Source organism: Pipistrellus hanaki (assembly GCF_964339955.1).
Source record: "Pipistrellus hanaki genome assembly, chromosome: 6".
Lineage (NCBI taxonomy): Eukaryota > Metazoa > Chordata > Mammalia > Chiroptera > Vespertilionidae > Pipistrellus > Pipistrellus hanaki.
In genome coordinates this window covers 36005225-36021010 of record NC_140508.1, presented here as the reverse complement: position 1 = coordinate 36021010, position 15786 = coordinate 36005225, and the positions used below count along the sequence as shown (strand labels likewise).

Sequence of the window (15786 nt, the reverse complement as noted above, 5' to 3'; positions counted from 1 at the left end):
AAAGGGTGGCATGTACCCTTGGCAAACCAGAGCAGCCTCAGGAAGGGCTGCCGTGCTGGGCCTGGCCCTTCCTCTTTGACTCCTGTGGGTCCCGGTAGAGGCTCTGTACTCAAAAGCAGCTCAAGATACTTGATAAAATTACGAATTTTAATGGGGACATTACTCAAATGATAATAATTCAAAATTGAGCACCTATTACATGTGGGTCACTAGCAAAAGCGTTTTACATTTATGATCTCATCTCTCCCACTTGACAACCATAGGAACCGATGCTATTGTTTTCAAAGGTGGAAACTGAAACCCAGACGGGCCACACTTGGCTCTGCTTCAGATCCTGGTTAAATGGAGTGCAGGGAGTGGAATGTGTCCCCCTGCCCCTCCAAAACTGTCTATCCATGTCCTAACTTCAAACCTGTGATCGTGACCTTATTGGGGTCACGATACACACACTCATGCACATATACACACAATCAAACACACATTTGGGGTCTTTGTGGATACAATTAAGGATTTCGTGATGAGTTTATTAGTGTGGGCCCTAAATTCTAAATACAATAACAAGTATCCTCAGGAAAAAACAAAGAGAGAAAAGAGACGGGGGGAGAAGAGAAGGCCGTGTGAAGATGGAGGCACAGACTGGAGCGATGCAGCCACAGACCAGTGAGCTCCTGGGGCCACCGGAAGCTGGAAGAGGCAGGAGAGGATTCGCCCCTGGAGCCGTCAGAGGGATGTGGTCCTGCTGACACGGACTTCTGGTCTCCAAACTGCGAGAGAATCCATGTCTGGGTTTTACACCAATGTCCATGGTAATTTGTTATTCCAACCCCAGGAAACTAACAAGTGGGTAATAGAGAAGGGAAAGGAGAGGAAGGAGAGTCGTCCTCTCTGCAAAAGCTCATGGTCCTCCAACTCCTGGCAGCTTTAGGACCTAGTTCCTCCCCCTTCACCCCCAGTTCGTCTCATGCAGCCTCAGCTGCCTCCAGGTCATTCCTGGAATGTGCCAGGCACATCCTCACCTTAAGGTCTTCGTGCTCGCTATTCCCCCCGCCTGGAACCTCTTTCCCCAGACACTCTGCCCCTCTGAGAGGCCTCCCCGACCTCCTCTCCAGAGCATCTCCCACCTCTAGTCACCCCATCCCTTTTGTTTTCCTTCACAACACTGGCCGCCACCTGACGTTACATTTGTCCACGACGTATGTGTTTACGTGTATGAAGTTCCCGACTGGAACATTAGCTCTTCCAGAATGGCGGCTCTGTTCGCTGCTGTTTCCCTAGCCCTTAGCGTGGTGCCAGGCCCATTCTAGGTGCTCAATAGGTATTTGAATGAACGAACAAATTATCTACTAATTGCTATTGGAATGAGGAGGAGGAGGAGGGCTGAGATGCTAAACTGTCTCCGAGCTGAAGAGGCAACTGTGTGTGGGAGGCAGTTGGCTTTAACAGGATCCTGGCTCCAGCCCAGCATGATCACTAACCTCAGAGGAGCCGTTCTCCGCCCCTCCACCTGGCCTGCCTGGTCTTGCCAGCTGGCTGTAGTCCCCAGGGGTTCATTTGATTCGAACATCCCTGGGAAGGTCTGAAAGGGTTCTTTGTTTCTACATTTTCTCATTTTTTCCAAGCTTCGATCATGGACAGGCAACGTCAGAAAAATACACACACTCATGCACATATACACACAATCAAACACACATTTGGCCATATCCCACACCCTTGTACACCCGCATAGCTCAATCAACCTACGCCCAGTACTGATTGCATACACCTGTGGACACACACTCACACTTGAGTCATTCTCACGTGCATGGCCCACACTCTCACACATATCCATAGTCCTGCATGTGCCCTCGTGTACACAGGCAGGCCTCCATCCAAGTTCCCGCCCATGCACCCACTAACACTGACACACACACACACCACACACACTCATTTCAGCTCCTGTGGGCATGTGCACATGGATCCACTTGCACACACACCTTTGTTTTTTAAAAAAATATATATATTTTATTGATTTTTACAGAGAGGGAGAGATATAGAGAGTTAGAAATGTTGATGAGAGTGAAACGCCGATCAGCTGCCTCCTGCACACTCCACACTGGGGCTGTGCCCGCAACCAAGGTACATGCCCTTAACCAGAATCGAATCTGGGACCCTTGAGTCTGCAGGCTGACACTCTATCCACTGAGCCAAACTGGCTAGGGCTGCACACCTTTGAACTCACCTACAGGCTTCCTCACACATACAAACAGGCAATGGCCTGGTGTAGTGAATCAGACAGGTTAGAGCTTAGCCTGATCGCCTGTCCCAACAACAGTGATAGCCATTAAGCACAAGCCATGTGCCCAGTACCTTGCACGGTGGGTCCTTATCTTGTTCAGTCCTCACAACAATCACAGGAAGTGAAGTGCTATTATTATTAGCCCCTTTTTATAGGTAAGGAGAATGAGACTTAGAGCCATAAATGGTAGAGCTGGGATTTTAACCCACACATCTGGCTCCAGGGCTCACCCCCTTGTTTGGTGTGGCAGAGTCAATTTTTCAAAAACGACCACAATGATATCTCCTGTCTCTCATGCTCTTCTAGAACCTTGCCACTCTCCAATCTGGTCCCTTCTCTTGAACGTCGTTGTTTCTTTTTCTTTTCTTTTTAAAAAATATATTTTATTGATTTTATACAGAGAGGAATTGAGAGGGATAGAGAGTTAGAAACATCGATGAGAGAGAAACATCGACCAGCTGCCTCTTGCACACCCCCCACTGGAGATGTGCCCACAACCAAGGTACATGCCCTTGACCGGAATCGAACCCGGGACCTTTCAGTCCCCAGGCCGACGCTCTATCCACTGAGCCAAACCGGCTTCGGCCGTTGTTGTTTCTTGATGACTGTCTCAACCACCAGTATGCTGGGAGCAATGCCATATAAATTCCAAGGTGAGATAATAGAAGGTGACACATACAATAGCCAAGACACGGAAACAACCGAAGTGTCCATCAATGGGTGAAAGGGTAAAGAAAATGTGGTACACACACACACATACTACTCAGCCATAAAAAGGAGGAAATCTTGCAATTTAAAATAACATGGATGGACCGTGAGGGCATGCTAAGTGAAATAAGTCAGAGAAAGATAAATATTGTATGATCTCACTTGTATGTGGAACCTAAAAAAGCCAAACTCATAGAAACATAGAGTAGAATGGTGATTGCCAGGGATTGGGCTGTGGGGGAGATGGAGAGATGTTGGTTAAAGGGCACAAACTTCCTGACATGAATAAATTCTGGGAATCTAGCCCTGGCTGGTTTGGCTCAATGGATAGAGTGTTGGCCTGTGGACAGAAGGGTCCCAGATTCGATTCCGCTCAGGGACACATGCCTGGGTTGCAGGCTTAATCCCCAGTGGGGGACATGCAGGAGGCAGCCAATCAATGACTCTCTCTCATCATTGATGTTTCTGTCTCTCTTTCCCTCTCCCTTCCTCTCTGAAATCAATAAAGATATATTTTAAAAAATTCTGGGGATCTAATGTATGCAGGACAATCACTGTTTTATATACATGCTAAGAGAGTAGATCTTAAATGTTCTCACTACCACCATCTCCATCACAATAAATAATTACTATTAATTATGTGAGGTGAATGATGTAATAACTAACCTAATTGTGTTAATCATTTTACAATAGATACATATATCAAATCATAACATTATACCCCTTAAACTTACACAATGTTATATGTCAATTATATCTCAATAAAGCTAGAAAAAATTTTGAAGAATATACATATAGTTTAAAATTTGATACAACTACAACTTCTGCATGGCTCTCTCTTGGGATTCACCCTTAGAACCCAGCTACCACGCTCTGCGGAAGCCCAGGCCACGTGGAGAAGCCACGTTCAGGTTTCCTGCTGACAGCCCCTGTGAGGACGCTTCCTTTCAAATGACACCAGCCCAGCCACTGTCTGATGGCAACCACGTAAGAGACCATGAGCAAGGATTTGCCCAGCTGAGCCCAATCAATCCTTCAACGAAAAAATAAATAATAAATGATTATTGTTGTCTTATGCCACTGAGCATGCGTGGTTTGTTACACAGCAACGGATACCTGAATGACAGAGCAGACAATTACCCACAATTAGCTTCAGACCACCATACCAAGCTCTTTGTCCTCCTTCTGGACCCCCCCCCCCCCCCCCCGAGAACCAGGAACTCAGAGCAAAACCCGTATGATTTGATTCTCACACCACATGCTGGCTAGCACATCCGTCACCTTATCTGAGTGTGAGTTCTTCAAGCCCCAGGCTCTCACTGCTGATTCTGTGATGCTTCAGGAAAGTACTCTTCACTCAGTGTTGTCTTCTGTAGGATCCCAGCCTTGCCCACCTCCCAGGGAGATAACAAGTCCATCCATCCTAGAAGTTTGAGTTTACGGGTTATTATTTTTTAAAATATATTTTCGCCCCTGGGGCACAACCAAATGTGGTGAGCATCAGGACAGATGCCTCAAATTCCTTTGTTATCATGTTAATTGTTCCTGCACTCACCTGAGTACCTGTCCATCATTTTACTTTTTATCCAATCCCAGGAATTTCTCACCGCTTTGTTTTCTCCCTCCTCCTTACTCCGTCACCAATGAATTTCATGTAACCCACCTATGTCCCTCCTTTGATTTCAGTGTATAAATAGAGAAATGTAACCCATTTTTCGGAGCATTATCTCAATCCGCTGAGGTTCTGCTTCCCGGCATATGTCGACAGTCAGGCTCAAAAAAAAAAAATTTTATATATATATATATATATATATATATATATATATATATATATATGAATATATATAGTATTTTAATTGATTTCAGAGAGCAAGGAAGAGAAATAGAGGGATAGAAACATCGATGAGAGAGAACTTCATCTATTAGCTGCCTCCTGCACGCCCCCTACTAGGGATTGAGCCTGAAATCTCGGCATGTGCCCTGACCAGGAATTGAACCAGTGATCTCTTGGTTCCTGGGTCGATGCTCAACCACAGAGGCACACCTGCCAGGCTAAGGGGTTATTATTAATGCTTGCATTTTAGGATCCAGGTTGGCAACTACAAGGTAAGTAATTTATAACCAACATATGAATTCAGAAAATCCTGCAGTGTAGGGACAAGGTGCTATGCAAATGAGGACAACCAATGTTCATTGAGATGATCCTGTACCATCTGAGGATCATCTGGCATAATATTGAAATGAGCCAATATGTGTTGGCCTAGAGAGCTTATACACCAACTAAAGAGAGTAGTTAAAATCCAGCTCACCCACCCCCTGCTATATGATAGTACTGATAATTTTTTCAAGAGAAGCTGGAGATACAGATAATGCCAGATATTGGGCGTCATTTAATGCCAATGGTCTTGATCCAGCATCTAGAAGGGTTCAGCAATCTGGAAAAGGTGCTGCGTGTAGATTAAATAAGAGTCCAGAGATGAAACATAATTTTGAAAGGCATATTGGGAGAGGCAGAGGAGCCTGGCTGAAGAAACCAAGTTCTCCTTGTCTCAGGACCCCTTGTTTTTTATTAACACAAATTATCCTAAAACAAGGTGGAGATTTACATTTGAAAGGGTAGGGTTTCTTACAGAAGCATTGTCAGATTGGGGAATTGCCTTTGCTGTTCAGGAGTTTGGCCAGTAGGAGGCAATTACATGTAGATTAAGATGCCCTGAGCTGTTTGGCAGCAAACAATCAATTTAATGCATACTTTTCAGGTATGGGGAAATGCCTTTAGCCATTCCCAACAGGCAATAACATATGTGCTTTATCCCTTGTTGAGTCCCCAAGTTCCATCAACCTTTTGATGAAACTCTTGCAATTATGACATGCTGGAAATTGGCTTCTGGCATATCGATTTCCATGTAAACTCCCCCAATTTTTAAAAATTGGATACTAATTCAGCCCTAGCTGGTTTGGCTCAGTGGATAGAGCATTGGCCTGCAGACTGAAGGGTCCCGGGTTCAATTCTGGTCAAGGGCACACGCTGATCAATGATTCTTCCTCATCAATGATGTTTCCATCTCTCCTCCCTTCCTCACTGAAATCAATAAAAATATATTTTAAAAAATTGGATACTAATTCAAAACATCAGAAAACATCAGCAATGGGGCAAAGATTCCAAAGACTACTATGTCCTAACTTCTGCTCAAATCCAAATACCATCCATTCCGTTCTGCAAACCTTAATGTGGTAGCTGCCCCAGGCCAGACCTGGAGCTGGATGCTGGGATGCAGAGCCGCCCAAGGTTTGGTGCTGCCTCGTTGGAGTTCACAGCCTTCTGAGCCTTCAATCCTCCATGAAGAACTGAGGAACATGTATTAGATATTTTACAGAGCTGTCTGCCAAAAGCAAAACAGAACTGTGTGGTCCACAAGGACACACTATTTGAAAGTTCCTGGGCAGGACAGCACGTTGGGTACAGGAGGAGGCACCAGGGTACGTAGATGAGTTTGGAGGGAGTATGGAGGTGACATCACTTTGGCGCATCTCTCAACATCCCTTTTAGAGCCAGAGGGAGAGAGAGGAGGGTGTAAAGCAAAAGTGACCACAGCCAAAGCAGCAAAGCCCTGAGGCCATGGCCCTATACCTCGGAGCTCGGCAGAGCTGGGTTCAGATTCTGACTGCAGCTTACCAGCTGGGTCTGTCTTATCCTCAGTTTCTGTATCTAAAAAATACAGTTAGCAATATTTCCATCCCATAATGTTGTTGAGGGGGTTACATAGGATAATTGACATGGAGGTTTTGAAACAGTTCATGATGTTAGCTACTTCCCCCAACCACATGCCCCTGCTTTTTTACTCTGCCATGACTTCGCTCCTGGGCAGGTCTCTTTCTGCTTTCTCTACCTGGCTCTTCCTCTGAGAACCCCCCGAGGCCCCAGGACGGTGCGCCCGGGGGCGGGGGGGGGGGGCTCTCCCTTCATTATAGATGCTCTGCTCAGACCTGCCCTGGCACCCATGGCTGTGGTAATCCTTGGCGAGTCTTCCTCCCCCGGGGCTAGGAAGTTCCTTGAGGGCAGGAGCTTCCTAGTCACCTGCGTTCCCCCGGAGCCTGTCCCCGGTGAGCAGCCGGCAATGCTTGTGGAATGAATGGAAGGGAAGAGGAAGGGAGGGCGTCATGATCAGCTCACAGATCACTGGTTTAGCCTGGGGCCCAAGGGCCCTGGGAATTAAAGCACAGGTGTTGACTGACACCTAGTGGAGTGTATGTCTGAATATGTGGGACTGAGTATATGAGAGCGAGGGAATATGCGTGCATGTGTATGTGTGTGACTATGCGTGCATGTGTATGTGTGTGACTATGCGTGCATGTGTATGAGTGTGAATATGTGTGCATGTGTATATGTGTGACTATGTGTGCATGTGTATGTGTGTGACTATGCGTGCATGTGTATGAGTGTGAATATGTGTGCATGTGTATATGTGTGATGCTGGGGAAGTTACACTGTATGTGTGAATGAACAGGAGTCTGAGAGTTTGTATGACTGTATCTATGTGTAAGCACACGTTTGTTAAAATGGAGCCGGGGAGCAGGGTTTCTGTTCTGTTTCTCCTATGTCTTTGCATGTAGCATTCTCAAATGAATGTGTGGTGGGGGTTATTGGGGAGAGTATGATGGGACAGCAGAGTAGCAGAGTGTTTACCAGCAGAAGTTCTAGGATCAGACACCAGTCCATCACTATTAGGCCTAGTGTTTTTCATCTGTAACATGGATATAATTGCAACATCTACCTTGTAGAGTGGAGCATAGGAAATACTTAATAAATCAACTGCAATTAGTATCCTTATATTAAGTGCCACTATCAACACCCAGAGCAGATGCTTTCCTGGGCGAAAGGTCCTCAAAACAAATCAAAAGACTGCTGACTAGTTACTAGTATGTCCATGAAACTTCTCTAAGCCTTGGTTTCTTCTATGAGAAGGGACAATAGCTGCATTTTGCCTGTCTCTCAGAGCACATGGGAGGTTTATATATCGCAGGACTGCAACTGTGTGGCTGGGGAAGCCGAAACTTGGAGCAGGGTGCCCTCTCCTGGCAGTATGAGGTAAAGGCTGGCTCCCACCTGACAGACTGACGGAAGAGGAGTGTGTGCGTGTAGAGGAGTGTGTGCGTGTGTGCGTGTATGTGTGTGTGAGTGAATGTGTGTGTGCGCGCGCGAGTGTGTGTGTGCGCCCGTGTGTGTGTGTAGGGGAGGGAGGGGCAAGGGCGCAGTACTTTCAGGACTCAGGACTCCCAGCAAAGGGATCCCCGCAGAGAGGCAGTGGGCTGGGAGGGGTCTCCTACAGCTTCACAGCATGGCCTCCTCCTTGTTTGTTGATTAAACTCCTCCTCCCTCAGATCTCCTTTCAGGATGTGTTCCCTGACCCTGGGCCAGTCTGGGCCCCTCACCCCTACTATACGTTCCCAGAGCATCCTCTGTTCACTTTGCATTACTCTGTGGGGTTATTTAGACAATATCTATCTCTTGGGGGAAGGGGGGGCGGGGAGGAACATCTGAAAAATCAAAAGGAGTGGCAGCACCCAGACTATCACATTGCTAATGTCCCTGGACTAAGCTCTCAGCAAACGCTAGAATAAAAGAGTGGGGAATTGACCGAAGAGGACATCCAGCTGGGGAAGGCTCTGCCGGGGACATTTGAGACCCAGACTGGGGTGGCTCCTGATCCCTACCCCACGGACAGCCAGGTCTGGAGGCTGAAGCCTCCTATGCGGACATCTGGGGGCATGAGTTCACTCCACAAGGACTGAGTGCCTCTGTGAGCCAGGACAGAACTGACCACAGGAACACAGCGGCAGACAAAACCAGACGCATTCCTGACCCTCCCAGGAGGAGTGGGACAATCAGATAATTTTGACAAAATGATATATAATCAACCTCCCACCCCCCACTTTTTAAAAAATATTTTTAATTGATTTCAGAGAGGAAGGGAGAGGGAGAGAGAGAGAAACATCAATGATGAGAATCATTGATCGGCTGCCTCATGCATGTCCCCTACTGGGGGATCAAGCCAGCAACTTGGACATGTGCCCTTGACCGGAATCAAACCCAGGACTCCTCAGTCCTCAGGCTGACGCTCTATCCACTGAACCAAACCAGCGAGGGCTCCACCCCCCATTTTATAGGTGGAAAGACGGAGGCTCGGAGAGGGCACTCGGCTGGTGAGGGATGCTCTCTTGTTTTCTCTGAGTCTGGAGGACGCCACCAAAAGGAGAAGTGTGTGGGTGGGTGCGCACAGCGAGCTCCTGGAACTTCCGTGGGCCCCCTCGCCCCTCAATGGAGCAGTTTGGGGTAAGAAGGGCTTGGGGGCAGGGAGAGCTCTTTTAAAATCCCCCCTTTAAAAAAAGGAGATATATGTACTAATCTGTGTGATATTTTAAACAATAAATAAATAAAATTAAAAAAAGAAAGAAATCCCCCTACCTCTATATTCCACTGCCCAGGAGCGACGCCAAGGCAGACTTGGGGGGCAGTTCACAAATACGGGGGGCCTGGGGGAGGGTGGGAAGGGAAGGTGTCCCATCCCTTCCAGCGAGCGTCTTCAGCTTCTGGACACCATTCCTCCATCTCGCAGCCTCCAAATTAACCCCGAGTCTGAGCCCTGGACGCTGGAGCCAGGCCAGTCGAGAGGACCCCTCAGCCAATGGGCAGGCTCCTTCCCTCTCCGCCCCTCCTGCCTCCACACTGGGGACCTGAGTGTCCACCAAAGCAAACACTGACAGGGCAGGTTCAAAGGGCGCGGAGCAGCCACAGGCTAACTGTATTGGGGTCTCCACCTGTTGTATTGGGGTCCTGCACAGCCACCCCAGAGCCCGCTGCTGGCACCTGGGCCAGGAGAAGGCAGTCTGACAATCATCTGTCCACGGTGGACTTCAGTGCGGTGTGGGGAGCAGGTCCTTAGAAGAAGTGCTGTTAGCAGTTGCTGTGTATCCAGCCTAATTTTCTTTTTTTTTTGGGGGGGTGGGCATATATAGGCAAAATACCTGCTTGTTTTCTTTTACGCAACTAGTAACATATGTTACACTGTTCTGCATGTTGCTTTCTTTTTTCTTCACTTCACATTTTACCTCAACAATAATTATTCTCTATCAATAAGTAAACATCTTTTTAAAAGAGTGGCTGCCTCGGCCTCAGCTGGTTACAGCATCATCCCCACACCAAAGCTGTGGGTTAGATCCCTGGCCAGGGCATTTACAGGAAGCAACCAAGGACTGCATGTAGAAGTGGAACACCAAATTGATTTCTCTCTCTCTCTCTCTCTCTCTCTCTCTCTCTCTACCTCTCCTTCTCTCTCAAATCAATAAATAACATTCATTTAAAAATAAAAAAAAATAGCCCGAGCCGGTTTGGTTTAGTGGATAGAGCGTTGGCCTGCGGACTGAAGGGTCCCAGGTTCGATTCCAACAAAGGACACGTGCCTAGGTTACGGGCTCAATCCCCAGTAGGGGGCATGCAGGAGGCAGCCAATCAGTGATTCTCTCTCATCATTGATGTTTCTATCCCTCTCTCCTTCTCCCTTCCTCTCTAAAATCAATAAAAAAATATTTTTAAAAAGTGCCTTTAAAAAATATATTGGAAGATATTAACCAAAGAACATATATGCATATATGTGTTGCCCACAGACACAGACAATAATGCGGTGAAAGCCTGGGATGGGTGGGGGCTGGATGGAGAGGAGCAAAGAGGGGGGGAATGGGGACATCTGTCATACTGTCAATAATAAAATATATAGGCCTAACCGGTTTGGCGCAGTGGATAGAGCGTTGGCCTGTGGACTCAAGGATCCCAGGTTCGATTCTGGCAAGGGCATGTACCTTGGTTGCTGGCACATCCCCAGTAGGGGGTGTGCAGGAGGCAGCTGGTAGATGTTTCTCTCTCATCGATGTTTCTGACTCTTCCTCTCCCTTCCTCTCTGTAAAAAAAAAAAAATCAATAAAATATATTTAAAAACACACACAATAATATATATATATATATATATATATATATATATATATATATATCTCCAAGTAAAAAAAAAGAAATAAAAAAGTGACTGCCTCAGTATTTCACCATGTGGAATGTACCACTTTTAAAATGTAACAAGTCTCCTACTAAAAGACATTTAGACTGTTTCTAATTTTTTGCTCTTGACATAATTTCACTCACATGTGCTGACATCACTGGGGAAAATTGCTACAAGTGGAACTGCTGGTCAAAGGGTACGCGTTTGTAACCTTGTTAGCTATTACCAGAGTGTTGCCCATGAAAGCTGGGCCAAGGCACAATCCCAAAAGCAAAGTATGAGGGAACACCTGCTTCCCCACAGCCTCATTAATAGTTACCTCCCATTTTAATTTTGATCAGCCTGATAGGGAACTTGCAAAGAAAAATGATCACCACCCCAACCCCACCAGCCAACCACATCAGGAGCCTGGACTCCGCCCTACATCGCACTTCTAAGAAATCCCTTCCCTTTCCTAATGTTTCGTTTGTTTCTTTTCCCTTATATAATGATAAAAAGGCTCAACCCACCAAGAAGACGGAGCAATCCTAAATGCATCTGCATGAACATTTGAAAAATATGTGAAGCAAAACTGACAGAACTGAAAGGAAAAAGAGACAAATTTATAATTATGGTTGGAAACTTCAACACACCCCTCAAAACTGAGAGAACAACTAGACAGAAAACCAGCAAGATATAGAAGACCTCAACAACATCGTCAACCAAGTATTTAATTGACACATAGAACATTCCACCTAACAACAGCAGAACACATATTCATTTCATGTGCTCCATCAAAGAACATGAGCATACCATGATTTACCACTCCTGGGTCATAAAACAAATCTTACCAAATTTAAAATAACAGTTATTATTTTTTAAAATGTATTTTTATTGATTTCAGTGAGAAAGGGAGAAGGGGAGAGAGAGGTAGAAACATCAATGATGAGAGAAAATTATTAATCGGCTGCCTGCTGTACACCCCACACTGGGGATCCAACCTGCAACCCAGGCATGTGCCCAGACTGGGAATTGAACCGTGAGCTCCTGGTTCATAGGTCGATGCTCAGCCACTGAGCCACACCAGCCAGGCGCAAATTTAAAATAATTAAAATCAGCCGAAACCGGTTTGGCTCAATGGATGGAGCATCGGCCTGGGGACTGACGGGTCCCAGGTTCGATTCCGGTCAAGGGCATGTGCCTTGGTTGTGGGCATATCCCCAGTGGGGGGTGTGCAGGAGGCAGCTGATCGATGACTCTCTCTCATCGATGTTTCTAGCTCTCTGTCTCTCTCCCTTCCTCTCTGTACAAAATCAATAAAATATATAAAAAATAAAATAAAATAAAATAATTAAAATCACAGAGTGCGTTCTCTGATCACTGTGAAATCAAACTTAGAAATTAATAATAAAGATAACGGGAAAATATCCAAACATGAAAAGAAAACAACACACTTGCAGACAGTCCTCAGGTCAAAGAGGAAGTTTCAAGGGAAATAAAGAAATACATTGATAGTCCATGGATACAGACAATAGTGTGGTGAAGGCCAGAGAAGGGGTAGCAGGGGATAGATGGAGGTGGGAAAAGGGGTGGCGGACAGAGGACATTCCAAGGATGCAAAACTGGTTAATATTTCAAAACCAATCAATGCAATCCACCATATTAATAGTCTAAAGAAGAAAAAATCTCAAGATATCAGCTGATATCAGGAAAAGCGCACAAGAAAATTCAATATCTGTTCATGATTTTTAAAAACCAATAGAAAAACAGAAATAGAGAGGAACATTCTCAACAAAGAACATCTATTAAAAAAAAAAAAAAAATGGCTGACATACTTAATGGGGAAAGACTGGCCCTGGTGGGCAGCTCAGTTGGTTAGAGAGTCACCTGATACACTAAGGTTGTGGGCTGGATTGTAGGTCAGGGCACATAGGAGAATCAACTAATGAATGCCATTAAAAATAAAATAAAAATCACCCTAACTGGTTTGGCTCAGTGGATAGAGCATTGGCCTTCAGACTGAAGAGTCCCAAGTTCGATTCCGGTCAAGGGCATGTATCTTGGTTGTGGGCACATCCCCAGTAAGGGGTGTGCAGGAGGCAGCTGATGGATGGTTCTCTCTCATTAATGTTTCTCTCTATCCCTCTCCCTCTCTGTAAAAAATAAATAAATAAATAAAATCAATAAAATATATATTTTTAAAAATCAATAATTTTTTTTTTTTTTAATGGTGAAAGAGCCCTAGCTGGTTTGGCTCAATGGATAGAGTGTTGGCCTTCAGACTGAAGGGTCTCACGTTCAATTCCAGTCAAGGACACATATCCGAGTTGCAGGCTCTATCCCTAACCTGGGTCACTTGGGGTGTGTGTGGGAGGCACCCAATTGATGTTTCTCTCTCACATTGATGTTTCTCTCTCTCTTTGTCTCTCCCCAAACCTTCCACTCTTTCTAGAAATCAACGGAAAAACATCCTCAGGTAAGGATTAACAGCAACAACAGCAACAAAACATGGTGAAAGACTGAACGCTTCCTCCTTCTCCCCCCTTTCCCGCCCCTCCAGCCTCTACACACAGACTGGATGCTTTCTGTCCCAAGAACAAGGCAAGGATGTCTGCTCTCACCACTCTTCTTCAACACGAGAGGCCTGGTGCATGAAATCTGTGCATGGGTAGGGTCCCTAGGCCTGGCCAGTGATCAGCTGATAAGGCTCCCCACCTCCCCACCTTCCCCTTCCTTGCTGACCACATGCCCCCACCATGCAGTTTCCCCTGCCTCCCCGCCTCCCTCTTTCTTCATTCCCTCAGTGCCCTGCCACCACCGTTGGTCATGTTCTGTGCCACCCCCTGGTGCTGAGCACACATCATAGTGAGTGATGGAACTCCAGTTCTCCTAGTTGAACTCCTAAGGGGATACTTCACATATTAGGCTTTTATGTATATAGATAGTATTGGAAGTTCTAGTCAGTTCAATAAGTGGAACAATGAATTGATGTTTTTCTCTCTCACTCCTTTTCTCTCTCTCTACAATAATAATAAAAACAAAAAACATAAATTAAAAAGAAAAACATAGAAAGGGTGAGAAGACAAAATCACATACCTGGAGAAGATATTTGCAGCACACATAATTAGCAAGGGATAGTATCCAGAACACATAAAGAATTCCTATTAACTAAAAAGAAAAAGCAAACCACCTACTTTTAATTTTTTAAAAACTAAAAAAAAATTATTTGAGAGAAAGAGGAGAGAGAATATAAGATACACACATACGCACACACACACACACACACACACAGAAACATCGATTTGTTATTCTACTTACTTATGCATTCACTTGTTGATTCTTGTATGTGCCCTGACCAGAGTACAAACTTGCAACATAGGTTTATTGGGTCGACACTCTAACCAACTAAGCTATCCAGCCTATTTTTATTTTATTTATTTATTTTTATTATTATTATTTTTTTCAGACCACCTATTTTTAAATGGGCATACATGAACAACTCAAAGTCTATCAATAAAAAAATGAATAGCCCTAGCTGGTTTGGCTCAGTGGATAGCGCGTTGGCCTGCAGACTGAAGGGTCCTGGGTTTGATTCCGGTCAAGGGCACATGCCCAGGTTGTGGGCTCGATCCCAAGTAGGGGGCGTGCAGGAGGCAGCTGATTGATGATTCTCTCTCATCATTGATGTTTCTGTCTCTCTTCCTTTATGAAATCAAAATAATAAAAAACATATTTAAAAATAATAAAATGAATGGATTATACAGCAATGAAAATAAATGAACCACAGCTTTCAAGATCACAAATGACTCTCAAAAGCAATATTGAGAGAGGAAAGCAAGTTGCAGAATAGATGTAGTATGATTTCATTTACAAAAAGGCTAACTAAAGAATGTATTGTTTACCGATGGTCAAGACTCATTAAGAAAAGCAAATAAGCCCTAACCGGTTTGGCTCAGTGATAGAGCATCGGACTGCAGACTGGAGGGTCCCAGGTTTGATTCCAGTCAAGGGTATGTACCTTGGTTGTGGGCACATCCCCAGTAGGGAGTGTGTAGGAAGCAGCTGATTGATGTTTCTAACTCTCTATCCCTCTCTGTAAAAAAAAAACAACAAACCAATAAAATATATTTTTAAAAAATTAAATTAAATTATAAGCAAATAAATGATTAAGACAAAATTCACTGTAACGATAATTCCAGGGCTGAGAAGAGGCACGTGACTAGGAAGGGAAACAGGTGGCTCCTGGAGAAAGGCTGTTTTATTCCATGAATTACCGGGAGATATGTGGTCACAACAGCCATAAGTGTGGGTGAGATGGCCCAGGAAGATGGAGCAGAATAAGAGGAAAACGGAACATCAACACTTAAAGGCGCCAGTGAAGGAGGAAGTTGTTAAGGCCGGATAAGGAACAGTTGGAGGAGAGTCAGCAAATTGGAAGCCACGGGCCCATTGGTGAGACAGGCTGAATCTGCTGGATTCAGCCAGTACAGTACGCTACCACTTATATCAAAGGTTTTAAACACAAAGAATTCTACTAAGTTATTTAATGATTTTTACATATGTGTTAAAAGTATAAAAATGCATACACACTTACCTAAACTTACCTAAGGCGAGTGGTCAGGTTAGGAGAGGGTGGAAGGTCTGGGGTTCTAAGTTACTGACCTAGTGCAACTTTACTTATAATCTGTGTGGTAGATACCATCCCGCACATTTTACAGATGAGGAAACTGAGGCGCGGGGAAATGAACTGGTTGGAATTTCAGTCCCACTTGGCTT

General features: G+C 45.1%; 1 long non-coding RNA gene across 2 annotated transcripts; it reads right to left on the bottom strand.

Annotated features, from left to right (window-relative positions):
• Window positions 1-1974: 1974 nt before the first annotated feature.
• LOC311624921 lies at window positions 1975-8139 on the bottom strand. Of its 2 annotated transcripts, XR_014795406.1 has the most exons (3): window positions 6209-8139; window positions 4265-4406; window positions 1975-4016 (listed from the first exon to the last, which is right to left on the bottom strand). It is a non-coding gene; the product is annotated as an uncharacterized lncRNA (long non-coding RNA). The 2 variants fall into 2 exon arrangements; XR_014795407.1 differs by lacking the exon at window positions 6209-8139 and having other exon boundaries at window positions 4265-4700.
• Window positions 8140-15786: the final 7647 nt, after the last annotated feature.